Source organism: Pan troglodytes, chromosome 14 (assembly GCF_028858775.2).
Source record: "Pan troglodytes isolate AG18354 chromosome 14, NHGRI_mPanTro3-v2.0_pri, whole genome shotgun sequence".
Classification (NCBI taxonomy): Eukaryota; Metazoa; Chordata; class Mammalia; order Primates; family Hominidae; genus Pan; species Pan troglodytes.
The window spans coordinates 46,354,746-46,375,546 of record NC_072412.2 but is presented as its reverse complement, the minus strand read 5'-3'; the positions used below and the strand labels follow the sequence as shown (position 1 = coordinate 46,375,546).

The 20,801-nt window shown below is 41.7% G+C and overlaps 1 long non-coding RNA gene across 1 annotated transcript; it reads left to right on the top strand.

Moving 5' to 3' along the window:
* Positions 1–716: 716 nt before the first annotated feature.
* Positions 717–20,554, top strand: LOC134808214 (uncharacterized). Its single transcript, XR_010150762.1, has 3 exons — positions 717–1,375; positions 19,326–19,447; positions 20,457–20,554. It is a non-coding gene; the product is annotated as an uncharacterized LOC134808214 (long non-coding RNA).
* Positions 20,555–20,801: the final 247 nt, after the last annotated feature.

Sequence of the window (20,801 nt, the reverse complement as noted above, 5' to 3'; positions counted from 1 at the left end):
AGCCACCACTCCTGGCCCAAAGTTCATATTTTAACTACTAACCTAAATTATTTTAAAAACAAAAGTCTCCTTGGACTCAAACCAGGTCAGAGTGACATGATCATGTGCCTGTTTTGTGCAGGGTGAGGTGAGATTATTATCTAGGAAATAGCTGAAATGTCCTGAGGGTGACAAAGAGGAGCTGTGTTTTCAGCCAAATATCAGAACCAGGGCCACTGCCTGCCGCCGAACCCCAGCGGGCACCCCTACTTTTTATCTGTGGTGGCTATGCTTGCCCACCTGGGTGGGAACCCCGAGAATGACTCCAGACTTTTCCAGGGACTGCATGCCAGGGTATTTTTACAATTTGTGTGTAGACTTTGTTCGGGTGGAAAAGTTATTTTATGAAGACGAAACAAGTAAATGGGGTACCTACCTTATGGCATTTTTTACATTGAGAGTGTTAAAAATACCCCTCCCCTAACCAAAACCCTGACAAATAGAGCCAGGGAAGGCCATGCAAAAAAGGATTCTTGGGCTTGTATGCCTGATAACAAAAACTTATCACAGAAGACTGCAAAAATCACAATCTTGCACAAAGCCCATTGCAACTTTCCACACAACAATGCTTTTGAAGGATATTTGCCCAACAACTGCCTGTCCAACCTGGGCCTGGCATCACCTTTGTTATTGATCTTTGTAGCCAAGGATAATCATCTCCAAATTATGATATAATCTTCCTCATTTTTTTCTTTTGTCTTCCTTTACCTCCGTGAATAGGCATATAGTTTACTCTGGCTTGCCTATTTCTATTGCAAGGCTCTGTTTCCAAACGAATATCTTTTTCTTGTGGAGAGCCTCTCTCTGTTTGTTATTTAGGTTGATAAGAGAAATGTGAACATTTGAGAGCTCAGGTAAAAGGCCTTAGTCTACAGTGAAACTTTTTTGCACCCTTAGATGCTTACTTCCACTACAACTTGCAGGTGGGCCTTGAAAAGTTCTTGGAATAAGTTTGAGCTTCGGTCTTCTCCGATTCATTTAGCATAGATTCTCAAAATGTGGTCCCTGGACCCACAGCATCAGCATCACCTGGAGATTGTTAGAAATGCAAATCATCGGGCCTCATTCCAGACCCTCAGCTGGAAACTCTAGGGGCATGGCCAGACCCTCTGTAGCTGAACAAGCCATCCAGGTGGTTTTGATGCAGCTAAAGTTCTGGAACAACTAATGTAGCCCCATTTGGAAAACTTGGCTGTAGAGGCCTCCCTAGCTGGTAAGCTGCTAGCATTTTTTGTTTGCTTGTTTGTTTGTTTTGATACAGGGTCTTGCTCTGTTGACCAGACCGTGACCTCCTGGGTTCACGAGGACTCAGACTCCTGAGTAGCCGGGACTACAGGTATGTGCCACCACCATGCCCAACTACTTTTTGTATTTTTTTTTTTTTGTAGGGATGGGGTTTTAGCCCAGGCTAATCTCAAACTCCTGGACTCAAGCAATCTGCCCAATTTGGCCTCACGAAGTCCTGGGATTATAGGCATGAGCCACTGTGCCCGGCCCTGCCAGCTTTGTATAAGCTGAGGAGTTTTTAAAAATACCTAGACTCAGGGCAAACCCCAGACACTTAAGTCAGATTCTCTGGGAGGTGAAGCCCAGGCACTGGTATTTTTAAAGTCTCTACAGATGGTTCTAATGTGCTGCTAAGTTAGAGAACCGCTGATCTAGACCAGGCCTTTTCAAACTTAATGTGCACGTGAATTACCTGGACCTTGTTAAAATGCAGATTCAGTCTGCATAGGCCTGGGGTGGAGCCTGAGCTTCTGCATTTTTAACAAGTCTCTAGAGGATGCTGCTGCATCTGGGCTGCTAACTACACTTGGAGATAGGAGGTTCTGGAGAGCAGAGGAAAGAGCATGAACCATAACCTAGGGGCTGGTAGTCCTGACTTCCGAGCCAAGGTTTGCCTTTATGTGGCTGGCAACTTGCTTGGACTCCTACCTCAATTCTTTGGGCCCAAGGTTTGTCCTGCCTCAGAAGGATGTCAAGAAAATTGAGTGAGTAATGCAGAATTGTTTCTTAAAGTGTGTGCAGATGCTCCATGAATTTAGAGAGTATGTGGATGCACATTAGTAAATTTTAATAGTTGTGAACATGTTGTTATGAGTACTTAGAACAAGTAATAATGGCTTTTGATGTATAGTAGTAAGAAAGCTTCCTTTTAAAAGGCGTGTATTTAAGTTTCAAAAGTGGGTCTATTTAAAAATATATGAAATAAATAATAGTAGAGGTAATTGACAGATCAAAATTAGGAAGGCAGGATGAGAATGACTCAAGTTTGGGAAATGCTGAGAAAGCAGATGCCCAAGGGCTATGAAAACTTAAGAAAATAGGTAGCACTTGATTTTGATTGGCTGAATGAGATGATGTGTTTGATCATTTATGGGGTTGGCATTTGGCAACATGCACTGGGTGGCTGGGATCACTGTTTATTAAAAAATATTTGAGTCTCTACTCTGCACTAGATACTCTTTTAGTCTCTTGGAAAAGGGATTGGGGGGCAGGCAGGATAAAAACAAATCATTTATGCCCACAAGAAAATGGCAGGAAGATAAAAGTCATGAAATAAACTCTATGCTTCTAATTTAATTTTTTTTATAGATTATGAGAAAAAAGTTTTGCTCACTATCAGCTAGGAAAGCTGTCTTAGCACAACCATTCATTCTTGCACAAATCAAAATCAAGACGAGCCAGATTTAATTTAATATTTTTCACAGATTATGAGAAAAAAGTTCTAATTTAAATTTTTTTATAGATTATGAGAAAAAAGTTTCGCTCTCTATCAGCTAGGAAAGCTGTCTTAGCACAACCATTCATTCTTGCACAAATCAAAATCAAGATGAGCCAGAAGGCTCCATTCTGACAGCTTCTAATGGAGAAGCTACATTTACTGGACATGGGGAAAGTTACTGGGCTCTAAGGACTGTGCTCATTTCTTGAACTAGATAAATGGTCTTGGTGTAGCATAATACCAAAACTTCTTGTCGCAGCCCGTAAGGACAGAACTCAGTCAGCCTTAAAAGGAAGTCAGTGACTCCGACTCAACACAGGAATGTTCTGTGATTCCTAAAGAAGGATGTAGGAGTGTGGCACAATTCAACCACAGTCTGTGGCCCTGTGCCTCTGCCTTGACATGAGTGGGATTTCCCAGCTGGTCATTTTCTTCTTATCTAAGACATTGGGAACAAATTACTTGACCTCCTCTGGGCTTCAGTACTCCCACTCATCAAATTAGAGGACTGGGCAGTCGCTAGGCTCTCTTAAGGCATCATATTTTAGTTTCTGTGATTTTAAATTTGAGAAGGGGTGTCTAAGGGAGAATACATAGGGGAGGGGGAAAGGCTTATTAAAAGTGTAGTTAGACAGTGAATGTTTAAGAATTGCATTTTGTAATAATACCTTTACCTAATCAGGACTGACAATCTTATCTGATGACAGCACCTGGAGGAATGGCTGCATTCAAACATAAAAATGAAATAAAACAAGACCTTATTTGAACTTAGCAATAATGCTGATTCCTCTTTTTGATTTGAGGAGGTTATAGCTGTTGTAAATGCTTGAAATGGGTCTGCCCAGGCAAAACGGAGTCAAGAGTCCATGTCGGATGAATTTTAACAATGTAGACCATAGAAAGGGTTGCTTAAGCTGCCCCTCTTTTACCAAAACACATTTACAAATGAAAGAACAACACTTCCATTTTTTAAAAACATTTTTTGAGGTGAAGTCTTGCTTTGTCACCCAGAGTGGAGTGCAGTGGTGCGATCTTGGCTCACTGCAAACTTTGCCTCCCGGGTTCAAGTGATTCTCCTGCCTCATCCTCCCGAGTAGCTGGGACTGCAGGCGCCCACCACCATTCCTAGCTAATTTTTGTATTTTTAGTAGAGACAGGGTTTCACCATGTTGGCCAGGCTGGTCTCGAACTCCTGACCCCAGGTGATCCGCCGACCTCGGCCTCTGAAAATGCTGGGATTACAGGCGTGAGCCAACAGGCGTGGCCAAACAATTTCCATTTTTAATTGCAGGGTCTGGGGAATTAAAATGCATCCGTAATTTCTTCCATCTCTCCGCTCGGGCTTGCATGAATGCAGAGAGATTGGGAGGACTTCTTGAGGCAAGCATCCCCCTCTTGTCGCCTGCCATCTGGAGAGAGAGGACTGTGATTTATCTCACTTTAATCAGGAAGGACCAGATGGGTGGATGGAGAGGTCTGACGGCTTTGTTGCTCCATGTGGGAAAGAAACGGACAGAGTGAATTTGTGTATGATCCCTAAGGAGAAAGTGTCTTTGTGCTCTATTTCTTTTTGACCTGGAGCCCCTGAAAGCAAGCTAGTTACAAGTTGAAATAGACCGTTTCTAAAGTGTGATTTTGTTTGTGTATGAGCCTTGATTACAAAGGGGAAAAAAACCCGCTTAATTTACATACACCACATGTAGTGCAGGATCCCCTGGGCTGTCTTTTCAGGTATCAGGAAACTTTGATGAAAGTCGCTTGTCTCATCTAGGAGTCATTTCATATTGTTTAGCAGAGCCTGGTATTAACATTTCCTTCCAACTGTTTACTGGAATCTGTGTGTTCCCTTCAAGTGATGCATACTAGGTGCACAGGCTTCCTGCCACTGTCATCCTAATCTTTCCGTGCAGACAGGAGCAGAGGGGAGAGCGCTGAGCCAGGCCCCAGCTTGCTTTTCTTTCCTGACACAGCCCGGCTCCGCTGCACTTCTCAGCTCTTACCCTAGGTGGTGCTGTTTGACCTTTTTCTTCATGTGACCCTCCACTCGGTAATATAAATTCATTCGGAGGATGACCTGATATCAAAAAAAATTCCTTTTGATTAGTAGAATCAACTTGTTTCTTCACACGATACTCTTCCCACTGAGACACATGGAGACAATTCTGACTCCAGGTTTGCAACCTTGAGATTTCTCTCAGATGCAATAAAAAAACAAAAAAGCATTTTGAGTGGCACAGTGATGCCTAGTGCATGATCATGTTTGTCTGCTCAAACATTAAAGGGAAACTTGTGGGTTTGAGGATGCCCAGCAGCACGACAGCTGCCAATGTAAATGAGCCGTATAGAGAGAGAGGGGGCGGGAGGGGACTACAAACTTCAGAATATGAGCTGATCGTTTACAAGTTAAAAAAAAAAAAGTCAAAAGGGAGCCCAGGATGGTGCAAGAAAGAGGAGAAAGGAAGACTTTCCTTGCAGCTAATCAGGAGAGTTCATAAGGGCTGATTACATGAGTGGAAGCCTTAAGTTCTTTTTTTTAAAAAATGTGAAAGTTTGCATGTATGTATGTATGTATAGCTTCGTGTATTACCATTATTATGTATGTATGTATGTATGTATGTATGTATGTATAGCTTCGTGTATTACCATTATTATTGCAATCAGCAAATGGATTTACTTCCTTTATCTCATGGGCTCCTTCCCACTCACTTCTGGCAGCACATTTTCCTTTCTCCTTCATCCCAGAACACCAAAGAACAGATGCGCTTCCTAACCCTGGCTCCAGGGGACTTTATACAATGTAAACAGTGCACCTCTAACGTGGTTCACCGCTTAGAGAGCGTGTGTCCCATTTTAAAACTGTGACTCCTTTATATTTTGCAGTGCTTATTTTAATAAGAGACATTGGACTTGTGACTTATTTTTCATGGAGGAGTGAGCTTAGTGGTTGAAAGTAATCGATAAACTTGTTTTTCCTCTGATGCCATCAGCCAAGATCCTATGGCAATAGTAAGAGGATGACACTGGGCTGGCACCCCCTCCATAACATATTTGGACCATGTTTTTCCCCCAGAATGCACATGCAATAGCTTTGGTTTGGTAAGAGAGAGATGGTGTACTTGGTTTCCTTCTGTCACACTTTTGGTGAAATGAATTAGACTTTTAAATCAGGAAATTCAGCGAGATGAGTTAGATTTTTACACAAGAGCAGTGGAGGACTTCCAGCTGGTTGGGGGAATGATACGGAAATATCTTGCTAAATCAGGGTCTGGTGGAATGCTGCTCCCCTGGCAGGCTCCTCTTCACAGGGAGCAATCTGTGGGTTGCTTATAGAACAGAGCGAGCAGGAGGCATAGCATGGTCTTGCTCATGGGAAGACCTGGTGTTCAGATGTTTGTCATTAGGAACTGGGTGTGGGCTTTTTCAAGTTAAACTGAAGCAGCAGTTCTACTAGGAAGAGCCTCCCAGATCAGCATCTTCTGTTTCTGGATACTCTCCCTTTGAAAAGACAGATTTCAGCAAAAAGCTTTGCTAATGGTGAAATTGCACAACTGAAACCCTATGGGAGCAATGGGAAAGATGGACAAAGAGGTGGTTATATCATGTACTTCAACAGTTTATTTAGAGGCTGTTGACGTTAGAATAACAAGCCAAGACAAACAAAAATACTCATTTTGGATGAAAATATTGTCTTTTCATGTTATTATAGATAGCTGAGTCCTAAGACTTCTACAGAAACACATTTTCCTAATGAGTGGCTGATTTTTCTGGTTGTGCAAGTAATATCCAAATTATTGTACAAAGTTTTGGCTCAGGAGCAAACATTGTATTGCATATTGAGCTAATCACTTGCCCTTTCTAAGGTAAGCCCTTACCTCTGCTTTCCCTTCATCTTGTCATTTCTGTTTGTTGGGTACAGGTTTCCTTTTGGTTCGTTCTGTTGGCTCTGATGTAACATGAATGAAGTTCTTAACATCCTTTCAGACATAAACACAACTTAGCTCATTGTTTCTGAGTTCATATAGAGGTTTTCTTGCCCCTGAGACTTTCGTGTCAGACAGCTGGATGTTGCTGTGTTCAAGGCTCTATATGTTGATTTTGTATCCTACAACTTTACTGATTTCACCTATCAGTTCAGTTCTAACAGTTTTCAAATTGTATTTATTTGTTTTTGTTTTTTAAATATTGTATGTTTCATTTTAGAGTCAGGAGGGTAGATGTACAGGTTTCTTAAACAGGTATATTGCATGGTGCTGAGGTTTGGGCTTCTAATGATCCCACCACCCAAGCAGTGAGCATAGTAATCGATAGGTAGTTTTTCAACCCTTGCTCCCACCATCCTTCCCTCCCACCTTTGGAGTCCCCCAGTGTCTATTGTTCCCTTCTTTGTGTTGAGTTCTAACCTTTTTTTAGTGAAGTTTGTAGGATTTTCTATATATAACAAGATCATGCCGTCAGTAGAGACAGTTTCACTTCTTCCTTTCCTATTAGGATGCCTTTTATTTCTTTCTTTTGCCTAATTACCCTGATAAGTGGTGTCTGTGGGCATCCTTGTCTTGTTCCTGATGGTATAGGAAAAGTTTCAACTTTTCACCATTGATTATGGTGTTAGCTATGGGTTTGTCATATATGGCCTTTATTTTCTTGGGATACAGTCCCTCAATACGTGATCTGTTGGGTGTTTTTTTTCACCATGAAAGGGTTTCGAATTTTGTCAAAAGCTTTTTCTATATCTATTGTGATGGCCATATAGTTTCTGTCCTTTATTTTTCTAATATGGTATATTATATGTATTGATTTGCTTATGTTGAACCATGACATGATCATGGTGAATGATTCTTTCAATGTGCTATTGAATTTGGTTTGCTAGGATTTTGTTGAGGATTTTTGCATCTATGTAGATCAAGGATATTGGCCTGTCATTTTCCTTTCTTGTAGTGTTCTTGTCTGGCTTTGGAATCAGGGTAATGCTGGCCCTGTAAGATGAGTTTGGAAGTATTCCCTCCACTTCAGCTTTTTGGAAGAGTTTGAGAAGGACTGGTATTAGTTCTTCTTAAAATATTTGGTAGAATTAATCTGGGAAGCCATCTGGTTTTGGGTTTTTCATTGATAGGAGACATTTTCTTACGGATTCAACCTCCTTGCTTGCTATTAGTCTGTTCAGATTTTTAAATTTCTTCATGAGTCAATCTTGGTAGGTTTTATGTGTCTGGGAATTTATCCATTTCTTCTACATGATCCAATTAGTTAGTGTGTAATTATACCTAGCAGTTTCTTAGGATCCTTTGTATTTCTGTGATATTGGCTACGATGTTTCATCTTTCATTTCTGATTTTATGCTCTATTGAAAACATGAGGCATAGCAGGTAGGGGGCACTGGTCAGGACTTGGGGTATAAACTGGCAGATGTTAAGGTGGGTGATTCTGGTTAACTCAGAAACTCCGAAGACCCGTGTGGAAGAATTAACTGCCTGTACTCACCTAGTAATGTATATCCTTGGTCAAAAAAGATCCAGCTGAGAATGTTGGATGAAGGGACCAAATCAATATTCATCATTATATTGAAAACAAGTCAGATTGGCTGTGGTCTTTTGACAGCAGGTCAGTGGCTAAGTCTATTTGAACAAAGTTAGGGCAGGTTCAAGGGAGAATCCTGAGATTGGTATTCTTTGTTCCATACAAACTTGCCTTTCAGTTTCTTCTCCCCATGCCTCCAGGATGCCCTGCACAGCCCACAGGGCCCCCTCCTTCAGTACCTTGCCTTACGAAGGGGAGAAAATGAGTTTTCCAATGTTAGCATATATTTAGCCTTCCAAAATTTTCTATTTCTACTTTAGGGGAGCTCTAGGAAAACAGCAGATTACTCTAAATCCCCAGGTAAAAATCTGAAATGGTGGAATTTCATATGACCAGGAGACATATTTTGGGGCAAGTGGGCTTTTCACAATCACTTGGACATGAAGGCATCTGCTTCTTCTATGCCTAAAATAGTCCTTCAATTTAGTAGTTTAATTCCTCTATCTCTTTTTCAAATTTCAAGACAATACATGTAGTGACTGAACAATTTGGATCCAAGTTTCACTATTTAACTGCCAGTGTGACCTTGGGCGAGTCACTTAATCTTTTCAAGGCTCAATTTCATCATGTAAAGTAGAAGTACAAACAATCCCTGACTTAGAATATTTTGACTTATGATTTTTCAACTTTAAGATAGTTTGAAAGCAATACACATTCAGCAGAAGCTGTACTTTGAGTACTCATACAACCATTCTGTTTTCCACTTTCAGTACAGTATTCATTATATTACATGAGATATTCAAAGCCCACTTTATTATAAAATGGGCTTTCTGTTAGATGATTTTGCCTAACTGTAGGTTAATGTGAGTGTTTAAGGTAGGCCGAGCTAAGCTATGATGTTTAGTAGGTTAAGTGTATTAAATGCATTTTCAGCTTACAATATTTTCATAAGTTTATTGGAATATAACCCCATTGTAAATTGAGGGGTATTTGTATTAATGATATCTCTTCAAGGAGACTTTGTGAGCCTCTCATAGGAAAATGCATACACAGATGCATATAAATATATAAACTTTCTTTTCCATACATATGATATTCTTTAAGGATATTCAAAAATCTGGAAACAGTTGCCTCCAGGGAGATAAATGGTAGTGGGTTGGGAAACTTTTAACTGTATATGCTTTTGTACCTTTTGCATTTTGAATCAGATGAATGTATAATCTACATAAAATATTAAGATTAAAACATCACCGAATAACTTATCAGGAGTTTGGTGAACATAAGGGAAGGCCACCTATGGTGGCTGTATTTTATTCAGTGTTGGTCACTGTTGGGCACTTCATAGAGCTTATTTCATTTCATCCTCACAAGCACCTTAGGAGGAAGGGGCCCCAGAGGGATTCATGGTTAGAATAGCAGAGTAGGAGCATTTGGCAGCTATGTTCTGTGTAGGTGATAACTTTAAAGATATTTTTGTTATAAAATGTTTCAAACATACAAAAAATATAGAGAAGCAGTTTTCTATAGTTATTAAATATTCTTAATGGGTAGTCACAGAAATTATCATCCAAAGTGGGATATTCTTGAGAGAAAAAGGAGGTTCTATTTATAATTATGGTGGGATAACAATCTTAAGATGAACAGCTCTGGACAAACTGGGTTGTATGGTCCCTGGAAAACAAGGATTACTGTAAATGTGAGTCCCGCCTTGTGCTTCTCTCTGTCCCACCAAGAAAATATGATCTTGATACAGATGTTCATTGTGTCAAGGCAACCATGGCAAGCATGATCTAGATACACTATTCAAGTTTTATGCTGATCCTACCTATATATGTCTCAGGAACTTTCCAGAGTTTCCTTTGAGTGTTTTTAAATTTTGCATAAATGGTATGTTGTCCCTTGTCTCTTTTTAAAACCAATAAGCCATTTTCCCTTCTTTTCCTGGAAAATTAAAGGAACAAAGACCAGGAAATAACAATGTATTAGCTAAGGTTCTGTTGATTGAAAGCAACAGACCCTAATTCTGGCTAGCTTAAACCATGCTAGGATTTAATGAAGAATACTGCAGAATCTTAGATATCTTATGACTGGGAAAGAGGAGGTTCAGGCAGTTCCTGGGATGTCAGAAACAGGTAGCTGTCAATTAACTGCCCCCACACCACCCACTGCTGCCATCATCAATATAGCACACCACGATGGCTCCCAGCCTCTGTACGTCTGGGTTCCGGTGTTCATATTCTAGAGACAGCAAGAGAAATCCCATTGAGTCAGGGATCCTTCCCTGGGTCACACTCCCTGCATATGGTCAGAAATGCAGGATTATGTACTAAAGACACAGCTAAAGAGGACCCACTTCACTGTTTTGGAACCATTTGCAGGGGAGGCAAAATTGTGAGCTACTCACTTAAAGAGGTGATAACCATAAGTTTGCAGGAAAAAAAAAATTGGAGAAGAGAAGGATAACACTATCCTACGGTTTCTTCTGAAAATGGACGAAGGGAACAGCATTTCCATTTGGAAATTCTCTCCTGGCATTTCAATATTTATGGATTCTGAATTCAGAGAAAAATCAGTTGAGAAATTAGGAAAATGGGAAGGAACATTCTAATTTTCCTGTGAAAATTACAGCTTAATAGTCAGTATAGAGAACTTACTGGCTTGAAGAAATGCACTGACTTCAAGTCAAGCAAGATGAGGAAGCACTGACATGTGGAGATGAAAGTTAAGGTGAACAGGACAGGAGCAGTAAAGGAGCCTCAGTCAGACTTTCTTGTATCTGTTGCTGTGTTACAAGTGTGTGTTCATGGCCTTGTCCATTGCTAACAGTGAACCATTTCTGCAAATAAATATTAATGTGTTCATAGGCATAGTATATGTTTTACAAATCCTATGAGAGGTTTTCTAAGAAATGTCAAGTTTTAGAAACACAATATGCCCTTAAATCGGCAATTTTGACAGTTGCTTCTTTCTAGTGCTATTCATCTTGCCAGGAGATCAGAATGTTATGTTATTTAAATGGTATTGGAGGGGATGATTGATGCCTTGTTTAACAATGTCATGTAAACAACGATTAAAGCATTAAGTATTTGTGGTGTTACCTTTCAATCTTTAAAGGACTTTTCTTTAGCATTTATTTTGTGATAATATTCATTTCTTTTTAATGTTTTCTCTATTAATACTATTGGATTTTATCTTGTTACAATATGTTGGCTCATAATAATAATAAATCATCATTTGTTATCATATCTTTTTGAGACAGAAGACTACTAAAACTTTTCATATAATCCTGTTACAGAAAAAAACGAGTATTTGCTTGTTATTATAGTCACTTATTATTTTTCAAAAACTTGTAAGTGAAGTGTTATGAAAATCATATGAATTTGGGAATTCCCAAGCATTCTCAGAAATTCTATTTCCTTGTTCCCAAATCCCAGTGATTAATATCTGCCAGGAGTCAGAAAACAGTGAAAGGAAGTAACATCCTATGTTGGATACCTGGTAGGGTTAGTGAAGAAACGTTATTGCTGAGCTCTGTGTTACGCTCACGAATGATGCCATTGAGGAAGTCACGCTTGTTGAAAGGAACGCTGATACACAAAGAGTTTTGCTGCTGTCTGTTGGATAAGAACCCCCTGGTCGATTTCAGCTCCTACTGCAAGTTACAAAAATCAATCCAATGATAAATGAAAAGTGCCCAGTGTGCTGGGAAATAACTTGTTTTTTGGCTTCAGAGGAAATTTTAGAAACAGTGCCAAGTGAAACGTAAAAACAAACTACGAAGACGTTCATGAATTTCCCTCTGAAGCTGACAGCCGTATTTTAGCAGATGGAACTCCTACTATTAGCCCAACTCTTGGGTTGAAACAGTGTGTCCAGGAAACCCTATGTTAAAATGCAATGTGTTGGGGATATTGTTCCTCTATTTGCTTGAGTTAATTTTCAAATTAGTGTACTCTTGCTTAGCTGTGCTCTGAGGGAATGAACAAAAGATTGGTAAACTCTGATGGAGAACACTGGTCAGGCAGGGCACATATAATCCCTGGGGATGGTGTTTCCTGACAAATGGGGGAGGAGGACCTGAGCCAGGCTTGGGCTGGGCTGGAGGAACATGAAGATGGGATCTACTCACAACCCCCAAAACTGAGGGGTCCTGGTAACACATTATTTCACCCTCAGCCATGCAAATTCATTATTTTTATGGATAAAATAGCTTTAAAAAACTAACTTACATTGAAATGTTAAAATATTTATATAGAGATTAGAAATATTTATATAGAGATTATTGGGAATCCCCTCCTAAAGCCCAAACATAAAAACTACCAAAAAAAAATTTCCGTGTAGGCTAAGATTGCAAATGACTGATGGAATGTAATTTAAATTAAACATGGAAAATATATTTCCTCTTTAATAAAGATCTAAATTCTATTCTTTTTAGGAGCCTTCAGAAATGAAATTCAACTATTAAAAAATGTATAGAGAAGCCTTTAGAAAAGAAACTTTTCTTTTGCTGTATTATATATTAAAGAACTTTGATGAGAATAGTTCTAAAGTGTTTAATAATCGATTACACTGATGTTTCTAGGTATTGTGGGGAACACCTAGAAATTAAATCTTCATCTTTGGCAGATCAGAGGCCTATTATTTTTAGGTAAAACAATTAAAATCTGCTTTTAATAAATCACAAATTTTGCAAGTTAGCCATTAATAGTAAGTGCTTTTCAAAGTTTGGCCCAATACAGGAAAAAGCCAGAAAAACATACCTGCATTAGTTTTGCCCACCACCTTCCTATGCTGGCCTCAGGAGATTTATTAACAGCATTCAGTATTTTAGGTAGGCTGTATGTGGTGGCTCATGCATGTAATCCCAGCACTTTGGGAGGCTGAGGTGGGAGGATGGCTTGAAACCAAGAGTTCAAGACCAGCCTGGTCAATCTAGTGAGCCCCTCGGTCTCTCTGAAAAGAAAAAAAATTTAGGTATCCTGTGGCTACCTCCAAAAACAAACTCCAGAGGAACTGAATTTTTTTTTAATTTCATGTGTTGGGATAATGGCTTCTTTTGCAGTTACGAAGAATTTAAGGGTCAGTAAAAATATTTTTTCATCCTTAATAACATGAATTCTCTAATTTGTGTGTGATATAATGCTAGATATTGTGCCAAAAGTGTTACATAGACATAATCCATGCCCATTTTCAAAGATAATACTAATATAGAGAATAAGAAACATTATTATTGTAGTAATTATTATTTTAGTAATTGTAGTAATAATCAAAACAATTACATCAAACACTTATTAAACCCTTATTATGTGATAGGTACTGTGTAAGCAATTTCCACATACTAGCTCCTTAAATGTGATCACTAACCCCATGAGGTAGGTAGCATTATGTCCATTTTATAGATGCAGAAACTGAGCTTTGAAGAGGGAAAGCAACTTGCCCAAGGCCATGCAGGCAGTCATTGATAAGTGTGGGGAGCGAGAAGTTGAAGTCTGAGATGTAAGGTCACAGACACGAGTACACAAACACGTACAAGATACTCGTATGATATGTGGGGTTTCTTGAAATATGTAATTGACTTCCCCCAGCACAAGAAAGTGTTTGGACAGATTTCAAAGGGATCTAACACCTCCTTAGAGGACTGCCCTACGACATTTTTCCGTGTGCTTTTCTGCCTCTTGTCCTATACTTTTGGCATTTCTTCTGCTCTTAGAGGCAATGAGTCAACAGCATATTTTTAGCACCTCCTGTGTGCATAGAAGTGGCCCCTGACTCAATGGGAGTGTATAACTACCATGGGCCAAATCAGTGTGCTTTCCTGTTCGCCAGGGGATTATAGAAGAACACGCTCCCCTGATTCCAACAGAACTTGCTGCCACTCTGATGTCTTCATTGTAAGACCTCTAAATGAATGTTCAAGAAATTCATGTTAAAGGCACGTGTCATATGTGTAACTTGTAAACATTTGTGTACTTGTCTCTGTGTCCTTACACCTCAGGCTTCAACTCTTGTTTTTACCTTTATCAATGACTACCTGTGTGCTGTGTGGCTTTGGACCAATTGCTCACCCCCTCTAAAGCTCAGTTTCTGCATCTGTAAAATGGATATAATGCCATATATACATAGATATAGATATACATACACCAATATATATACACACATATATATGTGTGTATATACATATATATATAATATACAAACTGAAATATATAGTTATATAAATATTTCAGTTTATGTTTCAAAAATCACTGGAGGGTATTTTTATAATACCCTTCAGCAATTTTACCTGCTGCCTTTGCACATTCTGGTGAATTTCTAAATGGAAGTCTGATAGAGATTAATCTTTTAATGCATCATAAATAAAAAAGAAAATCACAGAATGATGTAGCTGGAGAGGACCCTGGGGATCTAGTATTTCATGAAAGATTAATGTCCTTGATCTGTTTGTAAGTGTTTTGGAAAAATCTTCCATGGTCAAATAAAACTTGGCAATGTTGGATTAAAGTTAAATAGGTTTCTTTTTTCCTGCAGAACTTCATAGTCTGTAATATGCTAATATGTTTTGTGAATCTACAAGGAATGAAGTGTTTCAATGCTTATTTTACCCAGATTCTCATTTTGGGTCAGGCTGGTCAAGCTGAGTCAGCTAGTATATTCTCTAGATGGAGATGATGGCTGATGCCTTTTTGAGAGCAAGAGAGTCCCCAGAGGAAGCAAGGGTATCTCAGTTGCTCCATTTCATGCCAAGGATCCTCAGTCTTTAGAGGCTCAGAGAAGGCTGAAAGGCTACTCTAGGCTATCAGGGCTACCATTCATTGTGACCCATGCTACAGAGAAGCTTTGAGCTCAGTGCAAAGGAGTGACCAGCCCTTGAGAATCAGGAAAATTTATTTATTCCTGACCTAGTCCACTGAGGACATACAAGGAATGGGGCAGGAGAGTGTCACCAGCTATGGTTACAAGCTAGTCTGATTCTCTTTCATTAAGAAAACTGGTCCCTGTGAGTTTAGATTGGGAAGCACCAGGTTAAAAAAATTTTATTCCATGAGTGGTGGCCACTGTACTCCAGCCTGGGTGACAGAGTGAGAATCTGTCTTAAAAAAAAAAAAAAAGTTAAGTGATGTCTTCTGTTGAGGATCTCTCAGAACTTTTAATATGAAAGTGTGCATTGTGAAGAATGGGAGTAGAGTGTACAGGAGTTTTAAAAGCTACTTGGTCATGAAACTCTTGCTTTGTGCAGGATTCGAGGGGCACTAACATTCTGAGGAAAATATTTTGGGAAACATTGATCTAATCCAAACTTCTCATTTTACCAGCAAACAACTGTGGGGCCCTCTAAGTTTCCTTTCTCCATCATTGTGACAAATTCATTGGAATTAATTCAATTAAACCTGGGGTCAGCTTTGAAGAGATTTATTTAGCAGGTAAATCTGTTTTGTACATTTTGAGGGAGTTCTGAGTTTCCATAATCAAAAACCAGAGATCAATTTAACCAACCTTTATGGAATATCACCTATGGCCCAAAGACCCTTTAGCTACAGTGATGGTCTACAAAAATATAAACTGTAATTCTTGCAATACAGGAGATTAGTAATAATGGTAAATATAATGATGATGACACCATGAATAGCGAACATTTATTGAATGCCTTTCTATTAGTCAGGCACTTTACTAAGTATTTTAATCCTCCCAACAATTTATGAGGTAGGGATTATAATAATTCCCATCTTATAGTGAGGACACTGAGGTTAGGAAATTATCCTAGCCTAAATGTTAAGTATAAGCATGAATAGAAAGGTGTTATCAGCCTATAAGACATTCCTTTATGAGTGATACAAAGTCCTATATAAATTCAGAGGAAAGAAAAGTGGTTTTAGAAATCCTTGATCAGTGAGTGTGAAGCATGTGGTGGCCCGGTTACTGTTTGTTTGCCCATCTGTCCTCCCTCTGGGGATCAGCACCCCCTTACTTTGGAAGAATTGTTTTCCTTTTCACTGTAAGGTTCTTTCTGGCTATGCGATGGGGCACATTGCCTCAAACTAGCCCTGTTCCAGTCTTTGAGAACCTTGAAATTGGAACCAAGGGAAGAGGATTGCCTCTTGAATGGTAATTCTCTAAAATCTAGTCTGAGGTGCTGGTGCCTAATCCCTGGGTCTGTGGAAGGAGCTGGGCTGTGAGAGGGGAGAATGATGTTGATGTCAAGAGAGAGGCAGGTGCTAGGAGCAGAGAGATGGAGGCCTGGAGGGTTTCTGGGCTTCTCTGAGGCTTAGGGTTTGGATCATTGTCTTCGTTACTGGAACAAAGGATTTACCATACCTGCTCTTCTGGGAATGAAACTGTCCTGCTTTGCAAAATAAAGTGTCATTAGAAAGAGATCTTAAAAACCCCACACCATAGACAGGTGCACAGATCCGTAGAAGTGTTAAAGTTCTGTCTGTTGGATGCTAAGCCAAGACTCTTAAGCATGTTCTAAAGAGAAACTGGTGTGTGTAGGCTGTGCACTCCCAGGGAGATAAAAAGTTAGGAACTTTATGGGTTGGGCTTGGTGGCTCCCACCTGTAATCCCAGCACTGTGGGAGGCTAAAGTGGGCAGATTGATTGAGCTGAGGAGTTCGAGACCAGCCTAGGCAACATGGTGAAACCCCATGTCTACAAAAACTACAAAAATTAGCTGGGCGTGGTGGCATGTACCTGTAGGCGGGAGGATCGCTTGAGCCCAAGAGGGAGAGGGTGCAGTGAGCCATGATTGTGCCACTGCACTCCACCTGGGTGACAGGAATTTTATGGGGAATGGGATCTTGGAGACTGAGTAGAGACTAGAGGAAAAAAAAAAAAACTACCTCCCCAACTGGCCACACTATACTTTTAAAAAAATGTTAATTGACAAATTAAAATTGTATGTATTTACGGAGGTATAATGTGATGTTATGATATATGTATACATTGTGGAATAATTAAATCCAGAGAATTAATAGATTCATCACCTCAAAACCTATCTTTTTTGTGGTGAGAACATTTCAAATTTATTGTCTTAGCAATTTTGAAATACACAATACTTCATTGTTAACTACAGTCACCAGGCTGTGCTGTAGATCTCAACAAAATATATTCTTCCTGTCTCAACTAAAACATTGTACTCTTTGACAACATTTCCCCATTCCTCTCACCCCCTCCAAAAACACCCATTCTTTATGTTGAAGAGAATGGCTAAAAAGTCCCAGCAGGTTTCAACTGACGGCTTCAGTGGTTGTCCCATCACACTTCAATGTTATTAATAGAAAGGGGAGGGGCAATACATAATTCGGACAGGCGGAAAGTACCATTGTAACCACTTTCCTGACTTCACAGAAAAAGTCCTCTTGTTTTCATCTGTAAAATGGGAACTGCGTGAATACCATTCTTCTTTTCTTCAGCCTCCAAAGAAAAAACAGATGCAAAGCCTTTTATCAATTGCAAAACAGTATACAATGTGTGTTATTACTCACAGTTGTCTTACTGTGACCAAACACTTTATAAGCCTGTGGCAAGTCAGCCTTACTCTCAGGAAGTGGACAATAATTGGGGAAGGAGAAGCAGCAGGATCTTTCAGGACAGTAGCCTTGGTGGGTCCAAAAATTCCTTGAGCGAAATGGGAGACAAAACTTTCTTCCTGCTTTGGGGTTTATCCTGTTAGTCTTTTCTCTCTTCACTCCTATTTTCTATGGAGAATTTCCTGGTTTTGGAGTTTGGGTGCGTTTTATGGAGAGGAGGCAGAACATCTTTAGCTCCAGCAGAATGAAAGGATACATGCAAAGGAACCTAGCACAGTATGTGGTACCCAGTTCCCCTTTAACTTGGCTTTATTCATTCACTCCTGGTAGGGCATTAATAAGGGATTTAGCCCCCTCCTATTGAAAACGATTAATTCAGGGAAGAGTTCAGGCAGTGTGGACAGATACAGTGTAGGCCAAGCCTGTTTCTAAGGCAGGAGCTGGGTAGGGAGGGTGAGAAGGGCGAGAAGAATAGGGAAATATGTGTCGTCTGTGTTGCTGCTGTTGCAACCACCACAACAAACAAACAAGTGAAAAAAAAAAATTGTCCATATCGGAAAGTGTGCTGTTTTGGAGGAGGCTGGGGAAAGTGTGGATGGCTCGAGTGGGTCCTGTTGGATTGAAGTCTGACAGTGGTGATTCCCTTCAACAAATGTTCGGGGTGGGAGGGTACACACACACACACACACACCCCACACGCAGCGCCCAGCCTCCGATTTCAGCGCTGGCAGGAGGTAACCATTCTTAGCTCGCCTTTCCATGGTTATTTTTGGCTGACGCTGTTCACTGATGGCAAAAGGTTTCAGCCCCCTCCCAAAATCCCTCCCCGTGCTTGTTCTAAAGAGAAACTGGTGCGAGTAGGCTGCACACTCCCAGGGAGACAGGGAGACGGGCCTGGCGCCGGAGAGGAACCCGGACTCTGCCCAAAGTCTCGCCACCCGCCGGCTGTTTTCTGGCGGAGGGTGTGCCCTGGAGGGCGGCGATCATGCGTGAAGGCTGGGGCCAGGCGCGGGTGCAGGCGTCACCGGGGTCGGGCTAGCAGGCCCTGGAATCAGGCTTTTGGGACACCCCGAAAGTGAGTCCAACTTGGGGAGAAACTGAGGGCACCTCGGGCGGTCTGGCAGCGGAAAAGGTGGGCGGGAGAAAACTTTACAGGAAGGCAGAAGCAATCTCCGCCGAGGGAGTCAGCGAGCGGCCACGTGGAGAGGAGGGGCGGGCGGTCCCCAGGAGGGCGGGCGCAGGGCGCAGGGCGCGGACCTGCCGGAGAGGGGGCCCGGGCGTGAGGTGGAGTCCCGGCGAGCAGCCAGGCTGGCGGAGGCCCCCGGCAGGCTGCAGATTCCTTCCGGCCCCGGGAGCCTCAGCAGGACCGGCCAGGAGGCGCCACGGAGGGGAGCCCCATCCCGGTGCTGACAGTGCCCACCGCGCCCTACGAGGACCGGCGGCCCGCCGGCGGCGGGGGTCTGCGGCGACCTACCGGCCTCTTCGAGGGCCAGCGCAACTACCTGCCCAACTTCTTCCAGAGCGTGCTGTCGTCCATCGACCTGCGTGACCGTCGGGCTGCACCACGGTGATGGGCAGCGACGGCAGGTACTTTAGCAGGACGGCCATCGAGATCGTGGTGCAGATGGCCGCGGCCAATGGGGTGAGTGTCCGGATGCCCCTCGCTTCCCGCCATGCCGACGCCATGCCCTCTCCTAGCCCTTGTCCCCATGCTGCCTCCGGGCCCAGCTGGGAGGCCCCTGCCCGGCCCCGGCTTTGCTTCCTCACTCCCGCGTCCTCACCCTCCAGCGCCCCACTCCCGCCGTGCTCGCAGCCTCCCCTGCACACCCCGGACACTGGGTTCTATTAGTACCCACCGCCCCCAAAAGCCTTGAGGGGTGTCCGTCGTTCCTGGAGCCACTCCGGGCGCCCTGGACTCTTTTCCGACTCTGCACACATCCCGCACCTGCTCATTTTTCTTTCGGACATCCTCTTACCCGGCCCTGTAGATTCCAAGACAGCTCCCAGTTTTCCATATTGTTCCCAACGCGTTCACTGCCCACAGTCCCCACACAAACTTCTTTCCCAGGCTCACAACATAGTCCCTCTGCCCCGTGCCCTTTTTGCAATAATCTGCCAGTCCCCTAAGTCTTAGCTCTGCCTATTTAACAGTAGTGGTGTCTCAGAACACACACACACACACACACACACACACACACACACACACACACACACACACGATCCCTGACATATTTGGCAAGAGTAGGCCCTGAAGGTTTTAATATTTTGGTTCTTTAACCCAGTGGAATTACTGAATGATTTATTTAATTAGGGTAGGGATGGAGTGGATCCATTTGTTTGATGCTAAACAGCCTGAGCTCGCAGTTCCCAGGGGGCATATCTCTAAATGGTCTGAAACGAGATTTGCAGTGGTTTTCTTAATGCAATTCCCAACTTCTCTCCAAATGCCTTTTGACATTTGACAACATTTCATGCCTCTTCCCCTTTCGCTTTTCATCCTTGTTTTCTCTCCCTTCTCCCATGACCTCGGTAGTCTTCTGCAATCCAGATTCTCAGACTTCGGGTTTTTCTCCCTCTGCCCCTTTCCTCTCTGTCCTATAACTAGAAGCACCTTTTGGCATAGACCCGTATCCCAGTTTCCTCTTTCCCAGATCCAGCAGCATCTCAAGGACATCTACAAGAGGGATACCTAACTTCAGGGGTCTCTGAATGATATGTGGGAAACATCGTCTAAAAAGGTAATTTTATCCTTATTCATGCAACCAGACCCACACTCATAGAACTTTTCTTTAAGGGGAGTGTCTTGCAGATGTATAAATGAGTGTTAACATCTTTAAAGGCGAAACTGAACAATTCCCTGGCATTTGAATTCCCTCCTTCCTTCCCAACTCTCTCCTTTTCATTTTCTCATTTATTATTAAAAACATTTTTAAAGGATCTCCATGCTTCATGTTTATCTACTATAATTCCTCCTTCTCGGTGTTGCAGGGATGGGG